The following is a 6000-nucleotide window of genomic DNA, read 5'->3' on the forward strand; positions in this document are numbered from 1 at the left end:
GAAAGCTGCCAGCACTAATACAAATAATCAGTGCAGTAAGTTTTCCTCTTCTTCATCTTCAGTTCTGGTACCTGAAGGTGAAGAAGAGGAAGCAATACATCTATCAACCTCTAAGTAATGCCATCTCTTGGTACAGAAAATATGGTTAGAATTTGATTATCCATATATGAAAAGTTTTCCAACCAATCCTCTGACTGAAATATTACAGCCTGTATTAGAAAAATGTGTCTTGAAATTACACAATCAGTCTCGGTTAACAAAATTCTGGAAACACTCATCTCCGTTAGATAATGAAACATTTACTAGACATAAGCAACTTCTAAGAAAGCTCTGATTCTCATTTTGGATTTAGAGGAAGATTCTTTTTCATGTCCTCAATCTCCATTTCATCAATCCATAGCAAGCTCATTAGATTTTCCTTTGGAACCATCATCAAAGCCTAAAAGTCCCAGATGACATGTCTTATCGAAACTTAATTCAGAAAATGGCAGCTGCTATTCCTTTCAGCCTAGATAAAGAGAAATCTACCAGTGAAGAATGTTCAGGAGTATAAAAATTCATTCAACTTTATAAACAGTCCATGGCTATTCCAATGCATAACAAACTTCAAGATTTCCAGTTGAAAATTTGGCAACAGCTGCTAAACATACCGGGGTAGATTTTCAAAAACGGCGCGTTCGTGTACTTTTGTTGGCGCTCCAAGCGCAAACAAAAGTACGTGGGATTTTAGTAGATACGCACGTAGACGCGTGTATCCGCTAAAATCCTGGATCGGCGCGCGCAAGGCTGCCTATTCCGTGTAGCCGGCGCGCACCGAGCCGCGCAGCCTGCCGCCGTTCCCTCCAAGTCCGCTCCGAAATCGGAGCGGGCTCGGAGGGAACTCGCTTTTGCCCTCCCCTCACCTTCCCCTCCCTTCCTCTATCTAACCCACCCCCCCCGGCCCTGTCTATTTATTTATTTTATTTATTTATTTAACGTTTCTTTTATACCGATGACCGTTCGCACATCGCATCGGTTTACAGTGAACAAAAAACCATTGGGCGGAGCCCTTACAAATAACAGATAACATAGTAAACTATGCAACATATAAATAATATTTGGGAGGAGCCCTTACAAGAAATACAAACATCAATGAGTAAATGCTATGGGGATATGCTATGGGATTGAACTATAACAGAAACTATATACAAGTTAGTGCACAGTACCAAATCAGCAGGCAAAAAGGCGTCCCCCTACCTTTGTTGGGGGATTTACGCTTCCCAGAGGGAGAAGTAAATCCCCACGTGCCAGCAGGCCGCTGGCGCACCTAGACGCAACCCGGGGGCGGTTCCGGAGGGCGCGGCCACGCCCCAGGACCGCCCCGGGCCAAAACCATGCCCCCGGGCCCGCCCCCGAAACGCCGCGTCCCACCCCGAAAATGGCGCGCCACTCGGCCCCGCCCCTGACACGCCCCCGACACGCCCCCCTCGGGAAAACCCCGGGACTTACGCGAGTCCCGGGGCTCTGCGCGCGCCGGTAGGCCTATTGAACATAGGCGCACCGGCGCACAGGGCCCTGCTCGCGTAAATCTGGGCGGATTTACTCGAGCAGGGCTCTTAAAATCCGCCCCACCATTAATAGACAGGGAAATAGAATTGAGATATAAAGTTCAGAAGTGCCCAGGTCACAAACTCAGCTTCCCCTTGATTTGGTATTAGTGGAAACAGCCCTAGAAAAGCAAAAAGTCCAAGTCCTTTTTTAGAACTCCTCCAGGGAAAGATGCCAATCAGCTGGACACAGCAGGGAGGGGGAAAGTATATCAGTGAATCATGCTGCTATCCAGGATTTCTGCTTAGCAATTCCAAATGGTACAATACTTATATAATATCTTACAAAACTTAAGAACACCTCAGACTCTCTAGGCCCTGAGGTACATGAAAAATTATCTTTGCACATTGCAGAAACAAAAAAATATTCAAAACATTTGATCAAATCCATATATGATCCCTTCGATCATTGCACAATACTTGCAATTTTGACAACAGCTACTGCAGATACCAACCATATTCATATTACAGACAACGTTAGCTGATTCTTCCTCATACCAAACAATAACAACAATCTAGGCCTCATTCAGGGGATTAAATATATCTTGAGATAAGTGGTCGAGTAACAGCTGTTTACAAACGAAACACTGAAACATTGTTGGGGCGGCAATTTGAGAACAAGATTGATACAACATGGTTCCCATTCTAAGTTAAATTTTTATTTGCATTTAAATAATTCTTGAAAAAATTTTTATGACCGATGATTGTAACACGGACTTGGTCTTGGTTAGACCGACTGTTGACTTCATACAAAAAGTGGATTAATATGTCCTTATACGATGGTCATACAGATCTTTAACATATCGAATATTTGTCTATTACTAACAAGGTGAATTTATGTTCTTTTCATACTACGGATATTCTTTTTGATAAAAAGAGCTACTCTTCCCCCATTTCTGTCATTTCCATCTTTTCTGAACAAGTTATAGCCCAGTATGGTTATATCACATTCATGAGACTCACTGAACCATGTTTCCATAATAGCAACAATATCCAAGTTTGCTTCCACCATTAGGGTCTGCAGATCTTCAATTTTATTGCCCAGACTATGAGCATTTGCAACCCTATGATGCAACTGTAATTAATTGCAGCCCTCAGCTTGGGAGTCCCCACATATGTGGATGAATTTGTTCTGCTTATCCATGGAGAAAATCAAGTTTCTTACCTGTAACAGATGTTATCTATGGACAGCAGGATAAACCAACCGCACAATCCCACCCTCCTCCCCAGCAGATGAAGCTTAGCTAGGAAAAGGATTGAGGAGTTTCACGAGGCAGAAGCTGCATGGGAATTTCTGTGTATACTTAGTAGGGATGTGAATCGTTTTCTGACGATTTAAAATATCGTCCGATATATTTTAAATCATCAAAAATCGTTAGAGCCGCGATACAATAACAATTCCCCCGATTTATCGTCAAAAAATCGTAAATCGGGGGAAGGGGGAGGGGAAGGGGGAGGGTGGGAAAACCGGCACACTAAAACAACCCTAAAACCCACCCCGACCCTTTAAAATAAATCCCCCACCCTCCCGAACCCCCCCAAAATGCCTTAAATTACCTGGGGTCCAGAGGAAGGGTCCCGGTGTGATCTTTTACTCTCGGACCTCCGTGCGTTGTAGAAATGGAGCCGGCGCTACCTTTGACCTGTCATATGACAGGTCAAAGGTAGCGCCGGCGCCATTTTGTTTTTTGTCCCCCGACGTCAGGAGCATAGGAGATCGCTCCCGGACCCCCGCTGGACCCCCAGGGACTTTTGGCCAGCTTGGGGGGGCCTCCTGACCCCCACAAGACTTGCCAAAAGTCCAGCGGGGGTCCGGAACGACCTCCTGCAGTCGAATCGTGTTGCCGTACGGCCGGCGCCATTTTGCGCAAAATGGCGCCGGCCGTACGGCACCTCCCGAACCCCCCCATTTTGGGAGGGTTCGGGAGGGTGGGGGATTTATTTTAAAGGGTTGGGGTGGGTTTTAGGGTTGTTTTAGTGTGCCAGTTTTCCCGCCCTCCCCCTTCCCCTCCCCCCCCCACTGGACCCCAGGTAATTTAAGGCATTTTGGGGGGTTCGGGAGGGTGGGGGATTTATTTTAAAGGGTCGGGGTGGGTTTTAGGGATGTTTTAGTGTGCCGGTTTTCGATTTACACGATATTTAAAAAACCCAAACTGCGACGATCCGATTCCCTCCCCCTCCCAGCCAAAATCGATCGTTAAGACGATCGATCACACGATTCACATCTCTAATACTTAGAAAGCCTTTACATTTTTCTGAACTCTGGTAGCTGGTTTGTCCTGCTGCCCACAGACAACACTTGTTACAAGCAAGCAACTTGCTGTATTAATGCATAGAAGCCAGCCTCTCAATGGAAAAAAAGGCTTGGAATGAGGCATCATGGGATGAATCTGAAAGGGGATAAACTCAGGAGTAATCTAAGGAATTTTTCTTTATAGAGAGGGTGATGGATATATGAAAAATCCTTCTAGTAGAGGTGGTGGAGAAAAGTTCAGTATCTGAATTCAATAAAGCATAGGATAAGTTCAAGGGGTTTTTTAGGAAGTGGTAGGGATGGTACAGCTGAGTAGTTGATGTAGATGGGCAGCCTAGATAGTCTTTTTCTGCCATCATTTTTCGCTGTTTCTCTATAATAAAAAGATATTACTTTACATAATGTTTTTTGCTAGTGTTTATAAAACTCTCATATTTTTTGGCATCACTAATGTGCCATTATTTCTACATAAAGAACCATGGTGTTGATATATAAGAGAATATTAAAACAGAAGTGGATATTTGTTTCCCGAATGTCTTGCCATAAGATTCATGATAAGAATTATATCTAATGTACCAAACTGAGAACACCTTGTAAACTTGACAAAATTGACTGTGACTAATTATGTTGTTTTTCTTTGTATTTAGGAAAGATGGAAATAAACAATACACTGTTGACAACACCTCCGTTAGGTGAGAAAATATAGTATTCTATCGAAATTCAGCTTAGATTTAAGAAACCTTATAGGCACGACAGTTTGTACATATGTTGCCAAAGTAATGCATAAAGATTCTTAAACTTCTTTTAACTGATAAGGTAGCTCTCAGCTAAAGCTTCACTGTACAGTTTCTCAGACTTAAATAATTCACAACCATGTTGTTTAAGAGCATTTCTGATTTTCAAATTGATACTAGCATCATGAACATTTTCAGCCTTAAGCAATCACCTCTTATCAAAATGCTTGTATAGCACTGAGAATGGGGGTGTTGTTTTATTATTTAACTATAATGAATCCTCTTTATTAATATCAGTCATGATGGAGTCACACTGATTGATCACATGACTTGTCATATGTCATTGTGAGGAACTTCCTAAGCTTTTTGTATATCCTGCTCCCAACTAAGGCATTGTAGCAACAACACTCAGCCAGGGGCCAAAAACTATAGCCCTCTTCTAGAACCTGTGTAATCTGGACCCTAATAGGCATATGCAATAAAGTTTAGCATACATGTGTATACTTAAAATAGTGAACTATGTACAAAGGCCTTAATATACCCAGAAGTCTGAAATGACAGTTTGAGCTCACAAGAATTTGTATGCATGCTTATCTAAATGAAGGATCATTGTATGCAAATTAAAGGTTATTAAGCTCATGCTAAATATTATGGTATGCTCAATCTTGACTTTATTTAGCAAGAATATGAAAAAAGGCTGCTATTTAATTCTTACCTTGAAATGGTGTTACTTTAACTTGAGCTTGTTATTCACTGAAGACAAGCTAAATAGCATGATCACACTAAACTGAGCGTGCTTAGTTCTCTTTTTCTCATGATTTCTCCTGCTGGTTTCCAAGGGGTATACAGTAGGGGTGCGCATTCGTTTCCTACGTATTTGTAATCCGCAACGTATAGGGCCATATTCGTTGTATTCGTGGGGAAGCAAAACGTATAGCGATTCCCCACGGATACAACGAATCTTCGCCGAATTATTCAGCCATCTAAAGGAGCCAATTTAAACAACCCCCCCCCCCACCCTCCTGACCCCCCCAAGACTTACCAAAACTCCCTGGTGGTCCAGCGGGGGGTCTGGGAGCCATATCCTGCACTCACACCCTCGGCTGCCGGTATTAAAAATGGCGCCGATAGCCTTTGACCTTCTATGTCACAGGGCTACCGGTGCCATTGGTCAGCCCCTGTCACATAGTAGGAGCAATGGATGGCCGGGGCCATCATGTGCTCCTACCATGTGACAGGGGCTGACTAATGTCACCGGTAGCCCCTGTGACAGTAAGGACAAAGGCTATCAGCGCCATTTTGGTTACTGGCAGCTGACAGCCTGAGTGCAGGAGATCACTCCCAGACCCCCCGCTGGACCACCAGGGTCTTTTGGCAAGTCTTGGGGGACCCTTCTGACCCCCACAAGACTTGGCAAAAGTCCAGC

This window comes from Rhinatrema bivittatum, chromosome 1 (assembly GCF_901001135.1).
Source record: "Rhinatrema bivittatum chromosome 1, aRhiBiv1.1, whole genome shotgun sequence".
Lineage (NCBI taxonomy): Eukaryota > Metazoa > Chordata > Amphibia > Gymnophiona > Rhinatrematidae > Rhinatrema > Rhinatrema bivittatum.